Below are 21,057 nucleotides of genomic sequence, written 5' to 3'. Positions count from 1 at the left end.
TTCATCGTTCTTTGAAAGCCTCTCTCCACGCCAGCCTGGTCGATACCAGCTGGATCGACAAACTCCCCTGGGTTCTCCTGGGATTGCGTACCGCGCCCAAAGAGGACCTCCGTGCCTCTGCGGCCGAGATGGTCTACGGCCAACCGCTCAGACTACCAGGCGACTTCCTCCCCCTGACAACGGAGCCGTGGTCGGCCGCCAGACAGCTTTCCCTGCACCAGGACGCGGCCCAGCAATTCCGTCCAGTGCCCACTTCGCAACACGGCCCGCAGCCGTCCTACGTGCCTCGAGACTTACGACAGGCGGAGTTCGTCTTCGTGCGCCGGGACGCGCACAGAGGCCCGCTGCAGGCACCATACACCGGCCCCTTCCCAGTATTGGAGACGGGGGACAAAGCTTTTCTTATCGATGTCGGCGGGAAGCCGGACCTTATTTCAGTAGACCGCCTCAAACCGGCGCACCTGGACCTTAGCTTCCCGTTTCGGCCGGCTCTTCCCCCACGGCGGGGCAGACCTCCCACGTTGGCAGCGGCCCCACAAGAGGACCAAGACACGCCAGAACCTTACTTTCCGGCCGCCGCCCCACCTTCGCCGGCAGCCCGTCCAGCCAGCCCACCGGCAGACCAGCCGCCAGACCAGCCGACGAACCAACCGGCCGACCTCCCACACAGCCCTCCTCACACGCCAGATGGCTACTACAGCCGCTACAGCCGCTTGGTCAAACCTCCGCAGAGACTGACTTTTACAGTTAACGAGGATTCTGGGGGGGCGTATGTGGCGTTGCCAAATTGGGGAAACACTGTGTGTATGTAGATAAACCTGTAACATCCCTTTTAACTGCTTTATTCCCCTCCCCCCGCAAGACAGTTGCAAGCTGAGAGGAATAAGGCACGTTCAGACTTGCCTGCTGCTGATAGAAGGAAAACCAATCAGGTTCCAGCAGGTGACCAATCCGTGAGTCATCACAGGTTCGCGGGCTTCACGAATTCAGTACTGTATTGTGAGAGTTGGAGTAAAGACCTATTTCTTGTAGCTCGCTGTGTTGCCTATTTCTTTACACGGGAGACCGTAGTCCCCCACACTATCATAAATTTTTACCGAACTTGTCAACTGTTCTGCACCCTCTTAACGCACTGCTACAAACGGGAGTAATTTGGAAATGGAGCGAAGACTGTAAACGTGCCTTCCGTAAATGCAAAGGCTTGATCACGTCCAAGGAAGTGTTGGCTCATTACAACCCATCACTGCCAATCAGACTGGCGTGGGATGCATCCCCTTATGGCATAGGAGCGGTATTATCGCATAGATTCCCTGATGGCTCGGAGCGGCCGATAGCTTTTGCGTCACGCTCATTGAACTCAGCTGAGCGTAGCTATGCCCAGATCGACAGGGAAGCACTCAGCCTGGTGTGGGGAGTGAAGAAATTCAACCATTACCTACACAGACAAAAATTTACCTTGCTGACTAACCATCAACCCCTCGTCTCCATATTCAACCCTAAAAAGGGCGTTCCCATTATGACAGCGCAAAGGCTACAGAGGTGGTCCCTTTTCCTAGGGGCACACCAATATGACATAGAATACAAAGGATCAAAACAGCATGGGAATGCTGACGGTTTATCGCGCCTACCATTGCCAACAGTAGAAGAGGCACCTACAGTGGACCCAGTGGAGATGTTCCACTCAACCATAGTGGAATGTCTACCAGTAACAAATTCTACCATTGAAAAGGAAACGAGAAATGACTCGACTCTCTCACGAGTCTACGATTTAACGGTGAAGGGATGGCCAGCACATGGCGAACCACTGTTGCCAGCATTCTCGCAAAGAAGAGAGCAGCTGTCAGTGTGCCGAGGAACCTTGATGTGTGGATCCAGAGTGGTGATTCCACCCAAACTCCAGGATAAAGTGCTAAAGGAGCTTCACGAGGGGCATCTGGGTGGAGTGAAAATGAAGAACCTAGCCAGAGCGTTTGTGTGGTGGCCAGGTATCGATGGAGACATCGAAGAAATGACCAAGAGCTGTCTAGGATGCCAGAAGGTCCAAAACGCCCCACCACAAGCCCCTTTACATCCATGGGAGTGGCCTTCATCTCCATGGCAAAGGGTACATATCGACTTTGCTGGTCCATTTATGGACTCAATGTTCTTAATCGCGGTTGATGCACACTCCAAGTGGCCGGAGGTAATAAAGATGTCCTCCACCACCACGGAAAAAACCATCACAGTATTAAGGACCATATTTGCCAGGAATGGGCTGCCTGAACAGATCTGTTCTGATAATGGACCGCAATTTGTGTCCGAAGAATTCAGGAAGTTCTTAAAAAACAATGGGGTTAAGCACTACACGTCCGCCCCATACCATCCCGCCACCAATGGATTAGCTGAAAGGTTTGTCCAGACCTTCAAGAAGGCCATAAAGGCCGTGGGTAATGAAGACATAAATCTACAACATAAGGTAGATAACTTCTTGTTTGCGTACAGGAATGCAACACATGTGGTTATAAACCAAACTCCCCCATGATGTTTTTCAATAGAAGACTAAGATGCCGGCTGGATTTGATCAAGCCAAACATCAGAAGGGACATAGAGAACCGGCAATTTCAAGGCATGAATGAAAGGCCAACTAGAACCTTCCAGATAGGTCAACAAGTTTTGGCCCGGGACTACCGTACCGAGAAATGGCAGCCTGGAACTATTTGCACACGACTAGGACCGCTGATGTATACCGTGGACGTTGGAGAAAGTATAATAAGGTGCCATGCTGACCAGATCATAGAGTCATCCGAAAAGGGACAACCTACACCACAACTCTGTACGCCTAATGATGAAGCAGAGATACCCATAGTATCTACCTCCGATCCGGTGATACTGGAACCAGATGAACCCGACACTGGCATTCAAGCCGAATCGACCTTGCCAAAAGAACCTACTACACCACCGAAAACTACTACACCACCGAGGTGTTATCCGGACCGAGTCAGGAAGCCTCCAGAGAGACTGACTTATAATTGATTAACTGCAGCAAATGTGTAGATAATTGTTCTAGTAAACATGTTAATTAATGATTACTTAAAATGTTATGTACCAATTATCTAAAAGGGGAGGAATTGTAGTGTATGTACCTTTAAGAGCCCCTGTGTACTGTAATACCGGTAGTGACCACTCGGCGTATATAAGCCTGTATAGTGTCTTGTATCTTTTAGTTCGCCTCCAGACTTTGTTCAGTAAACACCTGTTAAACCAACTCCTGCATTCCGTGTCTCCATTAACACACGGATACAACAGATCAGACTGCCCCAGGGCAGCTGAGGTACAACATTCTGCAGCTGGGCCCTCATAGGCTCAAGTACCCAGAAGTCAACAGCCATGGATATCTCAAGGGTCCCCAAGAGCAACAGTAGCTTTCCACCAGCTTTGCTGAGGCCACGAGGGGAGCGCCTTGTAGGAGCAGTAGACTTAGGAAATCTCCTTCTAAGAAATGCACCACGGGTTGACGTTTGGGTGAAAAATAAATGGAAGGCAAATAAATTTATCACCGTTGTCACATTTAGCACTGGTTTGCAGTAGAGTTTTATTGCAGCTTGAGTCTGTGTTGTCAGTATGTCATTGATATAGAAGGTGACTGAATGGTTCAGTGCTGTTTATTACAGGATTATGGTAATGGTGAAGGATATAACAAGAACTGTTAATGCAGAGGAACTGTGCAAGTTTTCAAGGCAGGGGAATGAGCAGGTCACTGGAATTGTTGAACAATTAACTCATCCCTCACATCTTACATAGAATTTACTGCACATAAATAAGACATATGGCCCAGTTGGTCCATACTGGCATTTATGCTCCACACAAGCCTCCTCCCACCCCTCTTCATCTAATCCGACATTACAACAGTGACTACACATCAAAAATACTTCACTGTCTGTAAAGCGCTTTGGAACGTCCTGAGGTCATGAAAGGTGCTATATAAATGCAAGTCTTTTTTTTCTTTTAGCATAACCCTCTATTCCTTTCTCCCTCATGTGCTTATCTAGCTTCCCCTTAAATGCATCTATGCTATTCGCTTCAACTACTCCTCGTGGTACCGAGTTCCACATTCTAACTACTCTCTGGGTAAAGACGTTTCTCCTGAATTCCCTATTGGAGGTGTTGAGGTGGCCCTTCTTCTGCTGCTGCTTCCACATCTCCCTGCTAATCTTCCTCTTCTGTTGAGGACTGCTGCTGCTGTTCTACCTCCAACTGTAGGCCTCTCTATGTCTAGCCTGTGCAGGATGCAGCAGACCACTATGATGTGGGAGACTCTTTGTGGTACATATCGTAAGGAGCCTCCAAACCTGTCGAGACACCTGAACCTCTGCTTCAACAGCCCTATGGTGTGCTCAATAATCAACTTGGTGGTCCCCTGGTTTTATTATATCTGTGCTGTTCTGGCATGGTGGGTTTGCGAAAGGGTATCATGAGCCACGTGTGTAGGGGGTATCCCTTGTCCCTCAGCAGCGATCCTACCACATTCCACAGTCTGTTTCAAAGGATTTTGCCTGCTCTACCAAAGAATATAAAATAACTATTATGTTTACATTTATATATTTTTTTTTATTCGTTCATGGGATGGCAAGGCCAGCATTTATTGCCCATCCCTAATTGTCCTTGAGAAGGTGGTGGTGAGCCACCTTCTTGAACCGCTGCAGTCCGTGTAGTGAAGGTACTCCCACAGTGCTGTTAGGGAGGGAGTTCCAGGATTTTGACCGAGTGACGATGAAGGAACGGCGATATACTTCCAAGTCAGGATGGTGTGTGACTTGGAGGGGAACTTGAAGGTGGTGGTGTTCCCATGCGCCGAAGAAGCCTTGGCAATTTGCTGCAGTGCATCTTGTAGATGGTACACACTGCAGCCATGGTACGGCGGTGGAGGAAGTGAATGTTTCAGGTGGTGGATTGTGCTTTGTCTTGGATGGCGTCGAGCTTCTTGAGTGTTGTTGGAGCTGCACTTATCCAGGTAAGTGGAGCGTATTCCATCACACTCCTGACTTGTAGATGGTGGAAAGGCTTTGTGGAGTCAGGAAGTGAGACACTCGCCAGAGAATACCCAGCCTCTGACCCGCTCTTGTTGCCACAGTATTTATGTGGCTGGTCCAGTTAAATTTCTGGTCAACGGTGACCCCCAGGATATTGATGGTGGGGGATTCGGCGATGGTAATGCCGTTGAATGTCAAGGGGCAGTGGTTAGATACTTGTTTGTTGGAGATAGTCATTACCTGGCACTTGTGTGGCACGAATGTTACCTGCCACTTATCAGCCCAAGCCTGAATATCGTCCATGTCTTGCTGCATTTGGGCATGGACTGCTTCATTATCTGAGGAGTTGCGAATGGCACTGAACACTGCAGTCATCAGCGAACATCCCCACTTCTGACCTTATGATGGACGGAAGGTCATTGATGAAGCAGCTGAAGATGGTTGGGCCTTGGACACCGCCCTAAGGAACTCCTGCAGTGATGTCCTGGGGCTGTGATGATTGACCTCTAACCACCACAATCATATTCCTTTGTGCTAGGTATGACTCCAGCCAGTGGGGAGTTTCCCCCCCCGATTCACATTGACTTCAGTTTTACTAGGGCTCCTTGATGCCAGACTTGGTCAAATGCTGCCTTGATGTCAAGGGCAGTCACTCTCACCTCACCTCTGGAATTCAGCTCTTTTTCCATATTTGGACCCAAGGCGGCAATGAGGCCGGGAGCCGAGTGGTCCTGGCAGAACCCAAACTGGGCATCGGTGAGCAGGTTATAGGTGAGTAAGTGCTGCTTGATAGCGCAGTCGACGACACCTTCATCACTTTGCTGATAATTGAGAGTAGACTCAATTGGTAGTAATTGGTAGGATTAGATTTGTCCTGCTTTTTGTGGACAGGACATACCTGGGCAGTTTTCCACATTGTCGGGTCGATGCCAGTGTTGTAGCTGTACTGGAACAGCTTGGATAGAGGCGCAGCTAGTTCTGGAGCACAAGCCTTCAGTACGATAGCCGGGATGTTGTCGGGCCTTTGCTGTATCCAGTGCGCTCAGCCGTTTCTTGATATCACGTGGAGTGAATCGAGTTGGCTGAAGATTGGCTTCTGTGGTGGTGGGGACCTCAGGAGGAGGCCGATATGAATCATCCACTCGGCACTTCTGGTTGAAGTTGGTTGCAAATGCTTCAGCTTTGTGAAGGAAGTTGAAAGAGTGGCCTGGATTCTTCTCTATTTTTCGGTGGATTTGAAATGGTAAACAGAGAAGAATAAGTTCTTAAAGGCTCTCATCTCAAATCTGCTCGCCTCCCTCTGAAAAAAGAGGTAGGACCCCAATTTGCATATTTAAGCAGCTTTCTGACAAAAACAGGCGCGCGTGCTGCTCAATCATTTACAGGCCGACAGTGAACTTGCTTCAACGGGGTAGGCAATAAGTCCCAACCCCCACATCAGCCCCCTCCCCCGACACCCTCCCCTCCCCCTACACCCTCCCCTCCCCCCACACCGCCCCCTCCCCCCACACCCTCCCTTCCCCCCACACCCTCCCCTCCCCCTACACCCTCCCCTCCCCCCACACCGCCCCCTCCCCCCACACCCTCACCTCCCCCCACACCGCCCCCTCCCCCACACCCTCCGCTCCCCAACACCCTCCCCTCCCCCACACCCTCCCCTTCCCCACACCACGCCCCTCCCATACACCCCCTCCCCCCACACCACCCCCTCCCCATACACCCCCTCCCCCACACCCCTCCCCCCACACCCCTCCCCCACACGCTCCCCCCTCCCCCCTCCCCATACACCACCCCCTCCCCCCACACCACCCCCCTCCCCATACACCCCCTCCCCCACACCCCTCCTCCCACACGTTCCCCCTCCCCCACACCCCCCCTCCCCATACACCACCCCCTCCTGTTGAGTCTGTGTTTCCAAATGTAGTTATGCTGAATAACTGGACACAGACTACAGAAATAATTAAACAGGTCTTTAGTAATTGAGGGTCAGGGCTGAACTGGAATACACTTTGCTCCACAGGGTTTATATACCGGTGTGGTCACCACCGGTACTACAATGTACAGGAGCCATCAAAAAGTAGTCCATCACCTTAAGATATCCTCTTAAGGTGGTACAGGTTACATACACTACACCTCCCTCCACACCCTCTCCCTCCACACCCCCCTCCCCCCATACCCCCTCCCCCCACACACCCCTCCCAATACACCACCTCCTCCCCCCACACTCCCCTCCCCCCACACCACCCCCTCCCCCCACACCCCCTCCCCCCCACACCAACCCCTCCCTCCACACCAGCCCCCCCACACCCCCGCCCCCACACACCCCCTCCCCACACCCCCCCTCCACATACACACCCCCCTCCCCATACATCCCCCTCCCCATACACCCCCCTCCCCATACACCCCCCTCCCCATCCACACCCCCTCCCCATATACACCCCCCGGCCCCCCACACACCCCTTCCCCACACCCCCCCTCCACATACACACCCCCCCTCCCCATACACCCCCCTCCCCATACAACCCCCTCCCCATACACACCCCGCCTCCCCCCACACCCCCCTCCCCATATACCCCCCTCCCCCCACACCACCCCCTCCCCCCACACCACCCCATCCCCCACACCACCCCCTCCCCATACACACCCCCCTCCCCATACAGACTCCCCCTCCCTCCACACCACCCCCTCCCCCCACACCACCCCCTCCCCCCCACAGCCCCCTCCCCCCACACTCCTCTCTCCCCACACCACCGCCTCCCCCCACACCCCCTCCCCCCACACCAACCCCTCCCTCCACACCAGCCCCCCCACACCCCCGCCCCCCACACACCCCCTCCCCACACCCCCCCTCTACATACACCCCCCCTCCCCATACATCCCCCTCCCCCATACACCCCCCTCCCCATCCACACCCCCTCCCCATACACACCCCCGCCCCCCACACACCCCCTCCCCACACCCCCCTCCACATACACCCCCCCCTCCCCATACATCCCCCTCCCCATACACCCCCCTCCCCATCCACACCCCCTCCCCATACACACCCCCGCCCCCACACACCCCTTCCCCACAACCCCCCCTCCACATACACACCCCCCCTCCCCATACACCCCCCCTTCCCATACAACCCCCTCCCCATACACACCCCCCCTCCCCATACACCCCCCTTCCCATACACCCCCCTCCCCATACACACCCCGCCTCCCCCCCACACCACGCCCTCCCCGCACACCCCCTCCGCTCACACCAACCCCTCCCTCCACACCAGCCCCCCACACCCCCGCCCCCACACACCCCCTCCCCACAACCCCCCTCCACATACACCCCCCTCCCCATACATCCCCCTCCCCATCCACACCCCCTCCCCATACACAACCCCCACGCCGCACACACCCCTTCCCCACACCCCCCTCCACATACACACACCCCCTCCCATACACCCCCCTCCCCATACACCCCCCCTCCCCATACACACCCCCGCCTCCCCCCACACCCCCCTCCCCATACACACCCCCCTCCCCCCACACCAAACCCTCCCCCCACACCAACCCCTCCCCATACACACCCCCCCTCCCCATACACACCCCGCCTCCCCCCACACCCCCCTCCCCATACACACCCCCCTCCCCCCACACCAAACCCTCCCCCCACACCAACCCCTCCCATACACACCCCCCTCCCCATACAGACTCCCCTCCCTCCACACCACCCCCTCCTCCCACACCACCCCCTCCCCCCACACCCCCCTCCCCCCACACTCCCCCTCCCCCCACACCACCCCCTCCCCCCACACCAACCCCTCCCTCCACACCAGCCCCCCCCACACCCCCGCCCCCACACACCCCCTCCCCACACCCCCCCTCCACATACACCCCCCCCTCCCCATACATCCCCCTCCCCATACACCCCCCTCCCCATCCACACACCCTCCCCCCCACACACCCCTTCCCCACACCCCCCCTCCACATACACACCCCCCCTCCCCATAAACCCCCCTCCCCATACACCCCCCTCCCCATACACACCCCGCCTCCCCCCACCCCCCCCATACACACCCCCCTCCCCCCACACCACCCCCTCCCCCCACACCACCCCTCCCCTCACACCCCCTCCCCATACACACACCCCCTCCCATACACACCCCCCTCCCTCCACACCACCCCCTCCCCCCACACCCCCCTCCTCATACACAACCCCCCTCCCCATACCCCCCTCCCATACACCCCCCTCCCCATACACCTCCCTACCCCCACACCACCCCCTCATCCCACACCACCCCCTCCCCCCCACACCCCCCCTCCCCATACACACCCTCCTCCCTCCACACCACCCCTCCCCCCAACACCCCCCTCCCTATACACACACCCCTCCCCATACGCCACCCCCTCTCCCCACACCTACCCCCCCTCCCCATATTCACCACCCTGCCGCAATTTTCAACTCCCGTCTGCCCATTTTTCCATTTGAAAATCCCCCCAATAAATTACTTTTTGAAGTGCAGCGCGTGTTGTTATATCGGTAAATATACATACCATGATAATCTGATACTGTGGCTTTCTCAGTCAGTTGCTTTCATGAACTACTGTCTTTCAGCTTTTCAAACCTGCTTTACAAAAAGTTTATGAAATGAATTATAAACTTATTTACGTTTACAGTTTTCTCTTAACATCTGTTTGTGAAACGCACAATTTTGGTATGATGTGGTATCTGCACCAGAAGATAAAACTGCATCAACTACATAAAACTGAGACATTGTCGCAATGGCATTGTTAAGTAACCAGAAAAAAAAAGGTCCATTATCTGGCTTTGCTAACTTGTAGCAGAAATGGAGACATTTATTTCTATTTGTTCTTCCTTTATATCAACAACTGACTTAAACAGTTGTTAAAATGAAGACCAAGTACTGATTTTGTATGAAAACAGTTATTCTTACAATTTTACGAGTGTTTTATGACTAAATTATTCTAACCTTCGTAGTCTTTCATGTTCATTGTTTTTTTTATTTATAATCCATGACTTTGTCTCAAGGTTAATGTAATCATACATTCTAATGTGAACCAAAAGAACTGATTATCACTTCATTAAATGACACATATGAAACATACAATATATTGACCATATTAAAACATAGCGCACCCTTGCATCATCACTGTATTATGACTGTAGATTTTGCAACCCAGCAATAAATTCACAATTAAAGAGTGAATACTTTATTTGAAATACATAACATCTAATGTATGCATTCTGAATGCTGGTGCAAAAATGACTGTGTGGAACTCAGATTGAGAATGGAGACGATGGCATTTAAGGAATGTGACTCAACTAACATAGACAGAAAAGGACATGAAAGGAAAACTTACTAACTATACTTTTCTTGCATTTTACTATAAATGACAGTGCAGACCGATCATTTAATTATTGTAATTAACTTCTGGGGAGGCTGGCCATCGAGCTTATTTTAGTGAAAAATTCTAATTTCAGGAAGGAAGACATTGGAATGATCAGTAACGTGCTATCCCACACTCTGGAGTCTGTATTAAAGCAACATGCTTTCAGTCTGAATTTGATTCTGCAAGACTGCTTTACTGGTGAGAACTGAGGAGGGCCATTTTGTTTCTTTGAGTGCAAAGCATATTCCACTTTAAAAGTCAAAACTTCAAGGAGGTTTTCTTTCAGCTCTAACCATGGCTTTATAATTGTTTCCCCAAATAACTCATTATACCTACGAGCATATCATAGGAAATAAAGGGACAATGAAACGTCTGGTTATTATCCGAGGCAGCTTCTGACGTCAGTCTTGTCATCTCTATTCACTTCGGAACATTAGCTTACCATCACATGCTCACCATCACATGTTTATCATCACAGGAAACTTACCCTCTTGAATATGTAATCAACCTACACACTGTAATGAAAATGGGCACAAGTTAATGTGACTATCATGAAGAGCACATTTCCTCTGTACACTAAATGCTGTGTCCTCTACATTGTGTGATTTGGATATTGTTTTGTTTTTTCTGTCTGACCCTGCAGTTTCAAAGATAAAAGTATCAGTCTGAGCAAGAAGCTTTTGTAAAAGCACAAAGCACGTTTTGTTACATGATATCCCAGATACTGAAACCTTATACATGTAAACAGCCTGTTTTCATGGAAAGACAGACGGAGCAGAGCAAATGAATTATACATTGAAACTGCAGGTTACAGCTGCTGTTGCTCATTTCACATGACATGCTTTCCCTTTGAGATTTTTTTTATGACAGTGTCTTGGTTTCTGCTAATATCTCTTCACTGCTGTTTTACACAATTAATAGGTATTAAAATACTAAACATTTTGACACCGAAAGAAGCCTCCTCCTATTACAATTGTAATGATTTGTTTCAATTACACTTTGGATGAAATTTCTCTCCATTTGTAGTTATTTTTTTTTGGGGGGGGGAGGGGGGGAATTCTGAGACGTATGTTTAAAGATACTTATTGTCCTCAATTTTCAAGAAGGAAGCAGAATTTTTTTCCACAAGTTTCTTTTTAATTTTTCAGTTTAAGTAAAATAGATGGACTGATTTTTCCTCTACGCCTAGTGTTTAAGGTATAGGTTCAACAGTATTCAGTGTAGTACTGAGGGAGTGCCACATAGTCGGAGGTGCCGATTTTTAGATGAGATGTTAAACTGCTCTCTCAAGGTGACAGTAATGATCCCACAGCACTCTTCATAGAACATCTGGGGAGTTCTTCCTGGTGTCCTGGCCAATATTTATACTTCAACCAACATCATTAAAAATATTATTTCATTGCTATTTGTGGGACCTCGCTATGTGCAAATTGGCTGCCGTGTTTCCCTAGATTACACTTCAAAATTACTTCATTGGCTGTAAAGTGCTTTGGGATGTCCTGAGGCCATGAAAGGTGCTATATAAATGTATCTTTCTTTTCTTTCACTACAGTGTAAAGTGATAAATTTCCCCTCTGGATAATATAGAAGGTTTCTGTGATTCTGTGATTTCTGTGATTCTGTGAATAGGAGCAGGAGTAGGCCATTCGGCCCTTTGAGCCTGCTCCACCATTCAATATCATGGCTGATCCTCTATCTCAATACCATATTCCCGCTCTCTCCCCATACCCCTTGATGCCTTTTGTGTCTAGAAATCTATCTATCTCCTTCTTAAATATATTCAGTGACTTGGCCTGATGGAACTGATGCCATAATTGTTTTTACAAACCAATCACCACACATGCAATATAAGAAAATGTACATGAATTAAATGTTGATGATACATGCGTCTAATTTTAAATATCCTAACTTTCTTTGTGACAGAAAGAGAATTGAAAAATTGTGGAATCAGGAGAAAGAGCCTTGGTCAGGGACCACAACCACCATTTTAATGATAATGAGGTGAACTAATCATTTGAAGAGGCCATCGTGAAAAGAAAGAAAAGTTATTTGACATTGTCCTCCACCCTTGCACTATGGAGAGAAAATAAAACATGGGATGAAATTGTTAAGAATGATCAATGCAGTCTTCCAGGTTGAAACAGTTGCTAGGCAACGGGTAATAATGTCACCAGATGGACCAAAGAAAACTTAGCCAATACCAAGTACTCAATCAAGTAACTAGAGGTTGGCCTGCTATAATAGAGTGACTTATTAAGGGGTGGAGGACACAATGTCCACTTTTGCCATAGTGAATTTGTAGAGATTTGGGACTGTGAATTTAAATCAGATGGAAAGCAATTGAGTAAAAATAATATTGCAACTTTTGGAAAAAGGACAGTTATTGCTTACCTATGTCTAATTTTTATTTTATATTGTAGGCATAAATCGATGAACTGATCAAATGTGAGCATTTTTTCCATTAACAGAGGAATAGTGTTCAAGGTGTAAGAGTCTAACTTACCCTATTTTAGATATTTTATAGTTTTATAAAATTATAATCAAAAATATTTCAGAGCAATTTTTCTTCATACACTTTGCTTACAATGATTGTTGTTAATTATACTTATGAGTGCTTATATTTATGGATGTTTGACATGGTGAATTATAATTTTAGTGTCCTGAGTGCACCTCTGGCACAGGTCCGACCCCTTGCAGGAACGTGTGCTGGCAAAAGGGAGCAACAAGTTGACTGCAGCTACAGACCTGAGAAGCTTGCAGATGCATTCCTGGCTGCCAGCCTGGGGCCTTCTGGCTGCTGCTGATTGAATAGAATACAGTTTCTACAGTGACATCTATAATTTTCCTACACTTCTTGATCAATGAAAGACAATAAAGATGCAGTTCTACTGACACTCTAGGTGAAAGCCCACTTTCAAGCGAGCTAAACCAAAGCTACATGGTTCTGCAATTTTTTGTTACAAACTGCACGGGTTTACAATCAGCAAAGAGAAAGAGAGAGAGAAACAAAGGCAGTCCTATGTGGGGAAGGTTTAGCCCATTGAGCCATTAATCAGTTAGCACACTGATTGAAATGCTGCCTCTTTCATGTAGAAGCCTCAGACACCCAAATATCTGTTTAGTGAAGCCCCCTATGAAATGCTGTGAATAAAAACCATCAGTTTTGATAGTCTAGGATATATGTCTATGACAGCCTATTTTAACTCTGGGTTTACCCAATGCTCCTAAGCTATACAAACAGTTTTATGATTGGTATATCTCTCTTTGGATAGCTAATTAATATTTTCAATTACCAAAACCACCATCCTAGTTTGATGTCTGCCAGTTAATTTTGAGTCAAAAAAGTTGCATTTCCTGGAGTTGACTATAAGCTGAATATAATCATGACAGTAATATAATTTTTTTTTAAATATCCAGTTAGGCAATGCAGGTAAAACCCAAAATGTTGCAGTGGTAAAAATATATCAATATAAGTTCTTACGAACATATGCAATTGAACATACAAAATTGACAGGCAGGAAAAGGCCAGCTAGCCCATCAAGCCTGCCCCACACACCATGATGGCTGGAGCATCGCGACTAGACACTTCCCACCTCCCGTCTTCTCCTCTGCAGCCATGTAATCTCCTGGGAGTTACTTTTACATTACCTGAGATCCTGTGTCAGTGTGACCAGTTCCTGAAGCATGGGCCTCATGCAGCTGGCTTCCAACTAAAAGTAAAGCCAAGAGGACTCACTCAGAACAGTTGCCTGAAAGTTTGTTTTTGTGGTTCTGAAAAAGAATGCATGGGATTTGTTCAAATACAGAGCATATCACACCTGTATACAATAAGCCAGTTTCAATACTTTGTAATTATTCAGTCTGCAACTCCATTATTAACTATTAATGTTATTAATTGTCTGTCCTTGACAGTTTTTCATTAGGCACAATGGGGCATAAATTCAACATTGTTGTGCCTGCTTTATGGGTGTAAAACAGGCACAACGATAACCAATTTAACAGTGAAGAGGCCTGGGCCCATGGGCATTTTGGCCACTGATAACTGGCTGCCTGAATTGAGCATAGGTCTCATTTCAATATTGAAATAAGTTTCCTGCGGCCATTTCCATCCTGGATTCCTAAATTTGGCTAGACTAGTCAGTGCTTGCACTGCACAAGTTCCAATTACTATTTCCAGGTCTTGAACGGCCTAACCAGTGGTTCTTAAAGTGCTCAAAAAAAGGCCCAAAAATTTGAGAAATTAAATTTTTATTGGAGTTGGATGGATTAGGAGTGCTCCTCTTGGCTCCACAAAACAATTGCGGGCTGCTGCCCCCTCCCACTCCGCCCACGCTCATCCCCTCCCCAATAACCTCCTGCCCCTCGTCCAGACTTACCTGTGGACCTCGCTGCCAGCCAAAATTATTTAGGGGGAAAAATTGGTGATTGCCAGCAAAGCAGTCGGTGTCACCGCCAACTACCGTTAACAGCCGCCCGAAATGGCCGCAGCGCTAACCGACCTAAACTGGTGTGGGGGGCATGGAGGTAGGTGGTGCAGCGTTAACCTTAGGTGCAATGCTGTCCTGTGAGAGAGACTGTGAAGCTCGCAATACATTGTGGGCAGTGAGGAGCTCTGAAATTTAAAGGGGCCATGCACATTGAAGCAAGACAGAATAAAATGCACACATTTTTCCACCCTTTCTGTCTTTTTACAAATATCCGATATTTGAAAGAAGTTCCAAATGTAATTATTCAGCTCTTAAAACTGAGTTACCTTCCTAAACTGAACAAATGGGAAAAGTGCCCCAGCGCTAACAGAAATGGCTCAGCAAGCTAGGGAAGGGGCACCCATGATCTCCCATGCCGCACTCCAGCTTTGTGCAAGGGGTCAACACTGCAAGACTGACCCTGTACTCACAGGAGTCAGGAGGCCCTCCAGAAAGAACAATGTGGGAGTACATTACCAAGGCCGTCACTGCCAGCAGTATCACCCCCACCACCTGGCTCCAGTGCCCAAAGAAGCTTCATGACCTCAGGCCACTGGTCAAGGTCAATGAATGCATCTTCAAAAGCCGTCATCTACCAACTGCACCACTAGCCCCCACACATTGCTCAATGTAGGACCCCCAATCACTCACCTACCAACAATCTGCACCAATGACAAGGCACATCTCCCATTCCTAGCATCACCTCACCCCCTTGGAGTAGACATGCAGGCCATTCTTGGCAGGGGCATGGCTGAGCCCTTGGCCAGCGGTGGGTCTGAAAGGATACAAGATGCTGGTATCCTCATATGTTATCCCCCTTCTGGCATGCACCTCTTGCTTTCCCGCCCTCCCGTCAGCACAACTCCGCCCTTGTGCCTTCCTCATTTCATGCACCCAAGAAATGCAGCCTGCCCAGCCAGTGGGTCAACAAGAAGAGGTAGCCTGTCCAGCCAGTGGGACCACAGGTGGATGATTCCATCCCGGATATCCCGGCCACAAAGGGGTTGTCTGGGATGCATCCTTCCGTCTGATTCCTCCACTTCGGCTTCCTCCTCTTCTGCGTCTTGCTCTTCCCTCTGCAAGCAAATGCTGTAAATGTGAAATGACAGCATAAGATGCTGCAAATACTCAGTTGGTCAGGCAGCATGTCGACCTGAGATGTGAACTCCACAGATGTAGCATGACCTGCTGAGTATTCGCAGCATGTTCTGTCTTCTCAAAGGCGTTCACTTACCATCCGAGCCCTTACAAGCGTCCAGCAGCATTCCCAAAACACTTAAAAAAAACCTTTTCACATATATTGCAGCAAGTCACCACTTCAATAAAATCCAAAAAACCAAGGCCAAACCCTTCCATTCAAACTTACCTGATTGATGTGTGTGTCCCTTTAACAGTTGCAGATATCACCCCTGTCAGCCTGCTTGCACGCCAGGTTAACCTGGTGTGCTTAGAACCAAGCTCTGAATTGAGCACTAGGGTCGAAGTTCGCGTAGGTGATGTTAAGTCGGCGTTGCACGCTGACTGACATTACCTCGCTGCCTTTTTTTTTTACAGGGTTCTACCGGTTCCCGGCAGCGCAAAGGGGCCCGCGATTATGACGGCCAATGAGGGGACCACCTCCAGCTGGCGCAAGAGCGGTGGCTGCCATTTTTCTGAGAATCGCTGGTGCTAACAGATGGTGGTAAGTATACGAATTTCTCTCCCATCGTATTTACAGCACAGGGACAGATCATTCGGCCCAACAGGTCTATGCTGGTGTTTATGCTCCACACCTTACTTCATCTAAACCTATCAGCATATCCTTTTATGTCGGGGAGCCCAGCTGGCACACACAGTGTGCTGGAAATAAGATGATAAGGATGAATTTGGAACAGCCCTCTGACCTGTCCGTTCTGGGCACCATCACTGCACAACGCCGGAGTCGTAACCCTTCGGGTACTGTTCAATTTCTACCCTGATGGTTATTTATTGTGGTAAAATTAAGGAGAGTGATTGGTTAAAGAACAAGAGCATGTTCCTCATTCACCATGTACAGTATGACTAGTCATTCATCATCGCTGCTGCTTAATATACTTTCTAGATTTTGATGGTTTATTAAATAAAAGCTATTATAGTTTTGAGTATTCCACACAGTCCTGTTTCTGATTAATGTAATCCTGTGCTGGGAAAAGATGGTGCAGCTGTGCAACTTGTAAATAAATAACAGACATATTTCTGGAAGCCTCCTGATTTCTGAATTGCATTTCAAAGTTTACTACCTTTCTTTGAAAAATTGGCAACTTACCGTTTCCAGTTTACAGCATGCTGGCAGATTGTGACTAATTCCGAGAAACTGCAAGTCACATCAGGCCTATGGGTGCCCCACTGAGCTGCACATGTCGAGTGCTTAGGGCTTGAATAATGTCCCTGTGTTGTGTAGAGCTAAGTGCTTTTATATTAAGTGAGACCCTAGCAAGTCCAGCCAGCTGCAAGCCAAATGTAAAGGTGTCAGGATTTGCTAAGACCGGCTGCCAGGAAGCATCATTTTTAGCATGAGACCAACACTTGGGGAAGCATGAGAACATAAGATGTAGGAGCAGGAGTAGGTCATTTGGCCCCTCGAGCCTGCTCCGCCATTCAATAAGATCATGGCTGATCTGATCTTGGCCTCAACTCCACTTCCCTGCCCGCTCCCCATAACCCTCGACTCCCTTACCTTTCAAAAATCTGTCTATCTCCACCTTAAATATATTCAATGACCCAGCCTCCACAACACTCTGGGGAAGAGAATTCCAAAGATTCACGACCCTCAGAAAAAAGAAATTCCTCCTCAATTCCAATTTAAAAGGGTGTCCCCTTATTCTGAAATTATGCCCCCAGTTCTAGATTCCTCCACAAGGGAAACATCCTCTCTGCATCTACCCAGTCAAGCCCCTTCAAAATCGTATATGTTTCAATAAGATCCCCTCTCATTCTTCTAAGCTCCAATGAGCATAGGCCCAACCTGCTCAACCTTTCTTCATAAGACAACCCCTTCATCTCCGGAATCAGCCTCGTGAACCTTCTCTGAACTGCCTCCAATGCAAGTATATCCTTCCTTAAATAAGGAGGCCAAAACTGTGTGCCCTGCAGTACTTGCACAATATAAACACATTATTAACATGCTGCAAGTTATAATGACACAGCAACTAACAAAGATCTTCCTGGACAAGAAAGGAAAGGAGCATCGTCATCTGTATTTTTACCATCCACAAATTTTTGAACAGCAAAACTAATAATTATATTGTGTCCCAAGATGCAAAAGGATATTGGGCTGCATTTTCTGACATGGTACCATTTGATTTCAGGTGGTTTCAGGGCAGGCAGGAGTGCAAAATGGGGTGGGCTGCATAACACTGCATCTCAGCTTATAGAAGGACTGATAATGACTTTTGTCTGGAGGTCATGGTGGTGACAGGATGTGCCTACCCAAATATGGGCAGACATATTAAAATTCAATGCAAATGACTTATTGACATCAAGTACGAGAGCAAAATACTGCAGATGCTGGAAATTTGAAATAACAACAGAAAATGCTGGAAAAACTCAGCAGGCCAGGCAACATCCGTGGAGAGAGAAATAGAGTCAACGTTTCAGGTCGAAACCCTTTGTCAAGATTGACATCAAGCGTGGGATTTCTCAAATTTTGTGCTTCAGTTCCACCAAACGACGAGATTGGCAATTTACAAGGTACATCCAGGGTTGCTAGGCAGCAGCCAACTGGCGGAAGTCAGCTTAAAAAGACTACTGAAGACAAACTTTAAGGTGCTTTGATTTTGTTGTTTCTCTACTGATTGCAGTGTGCTTTGTTCTTTAATTTCCTGACAAATTCTACTTCGATGTCCACCTTTCCCCCTTCTGTTTTGAGTTTTTTTTCATATCTGATGGTACACTTGCCGAACAAAAACAATTAATCTCAGTCTTGAAAATCCAACATCCACAGCCTTATGGTGGAAAGAGGGTTCCAGGTTTCCACTACCCTTTGTGTGAAAAAGTACTTTCTGATTCCACTCCTAACTAGCCTAGCTCTAATTTTATGACTATGCCCTCTTGTTCTGGATTCCTCCACCAGAGGAAATAGTTTCTCTGTATCTACCCTATAGAATCCCTTTATCATTTTAAACACTTTGATTAGATCACCCTTCAACTTTCTAAACTCAAGGGAATACAAGCCAATTTAACAAACCAAGCTAGGGATTCTAAGGATTTGTCGTGTAAAGCCCTTTTAAGATGTCAATGTGCCAAGGGTTTCTGTGGTAATTTGAAACGAGAATATATACCCTGCAGCAATATGACCATACATGGTAAATTTGAAAGAACTGTAAGGTAGGCTAAGTGCTTTGCATGGGGCAGGTCAAAGGGTAATAGAATGTTAAAATCACATGTCATAGCATAGTTTAACTTAACCTCCACTGTTCATTAGCATAACATGCAAATTTTTAATAAAGCAAACTGTGGTTCACTACAACTTATTATAACTCAACAGTGTGCATTCTCAGCATAGTTCTATTTATCCCTCATCTTAGTTTTTTTTAGGTTCCCCTGTGCCATATGCGATTGCCTAGTAAAAGAGTGGAGGGCATGAATCGAGCCCCAAGGCCACTGCCAATGTGTAAGCAATTACAGTACTGGGAAGTGTTACGATCAACACAATACAACTCCACCTCCGAATTCGCTTCTCTCCCTGTGGATAGGTACCCAGGGGTTGATTTTAACACGGAGCGGGTAGGGGGGTGGGGCGACTGCGAAATGCATCCGCTAGCCAAAGTGTTACAGTCTGTGGGCAGGCTTGAGCATCCAGAGGTCGCTAGCCACAAGCATCTCATGGGTCCACTTAATGAGCAACAACAGCCTTTTGCTGAAGCTATTGGGGGAGCACTGCTCAGGAGTAGTAGAGTTAGTAAACCTTCCTTTAAAGAAAGGAACTATGCGTGGACCCCTGGTTGAGAAATGAATTCAAGGCAATTATTGTGTTTGACATTAAATTAATCACAGTTATCATATCTGGCACTTTGGGCTGCAGTGTCTTTTCATAGCAGCTTCTTGTCTGCATTGTCAGTATGACACTCATATAAAAGTTGGTTGAATGGTTTCAATGTTCTTCAATTCCTCAGGACAGCCTGCCTGGTGAAGCGTAGCCTCCTGTTTCAGTGCTTCTCAGTCATATCCAAGAAAGTGACTCTTAGCCTATGGACCCTGTGAGCTGGCTAAGGCCTTCTATGAGCAGCACCCCTCACCAGCAGTCCTCTCTAACAGGCCCACTTGCTGCTGCCTCTGGTTGCTGAGGCTCTTCGTTCAACAGTTCCTCCATCCAAAGCAATGAAACACAAATGACACCCATGATAAGCCGTGAAAGCCTAATCAGGGTGAATAAGGCCCAAAAATCCAGAAACAGTCTATATCCAAGATCAAAAATCCCTTGAAAACCCACTAAGCACAACAGCACACAGATCCCCATGAGTGCTCCTTTAAATAGTGCTTCCAGTCAGTTCGTGCATGAAGCCAATCTCATGGGGCTTCTGTTCCACCCACTTAAAATTGCATCAGGGTCCTAAATACATCATGGGCCACCTAAATTAAGTTAGAAGTTAAAATGAAGGCTAGTGCCAATATAGGAACGGTGCGCTAAGTCGATTTTCCGATTTGAGTTAATGCTCCCACCACCACCCCCTCCCCCCGACCCGTTCTAACCAATGGGGGCGGCTGGGTCAAACTTTACCCCTTAAGCTCAGTGTGGCTCAGTGGGTAGCACACTTGCCTCTGGGTCAGAAGGTTGTGGGTTCAAGTTCCACTCCAGGGACTTGAGCACATAAAGCTAGGCTGACACTCCAGTGCACTGCTGAGGGAGTGCTGCACTGTTGGAGGTGCCGTCTTTCAGATGAGACGTTAAACCGAGGCCCCGTCTGCTCTCTCAGGTGGACGTAAAAGATCCCATGGCACTATTTTGAAGAAGAGCAGGGGAGATATCCTGGCCAATTTTTATCCCTCAATCAACATAACAAAAACAGTTTACCTGTCATTATCACATTGCTGTTTGTGGGAGCTTGCTGTGCGCAAATTGGCTGCCGCGTTTCCCACGTTACAACAGTGACTACACTCCAAAAGTACTTAATTGGCTGTAAAGTGCTTTGAGACATCTGTTGGTCATGAAAGGCACTATATAAATGTAAGTCT

The sequence above is a fragment of the Somniosus microcephalus genome, chromosome 16, assembly GCF_052327205.1.
Source record: "Somniosus microcephalus isolate GS21.2 chromosome 16, FLI_Smic_1.0, whole genome shotgun sequence".
Classification (NCBI taxonomy): Eukaryota; Metazoa; Chordata; class Chondrichthyes; order Squaliformes; family Somniosidae; genus Somniosus; species Somniosus microcephalus.
Note: the sequence above shows the minus strand (reverse complement) of the source record.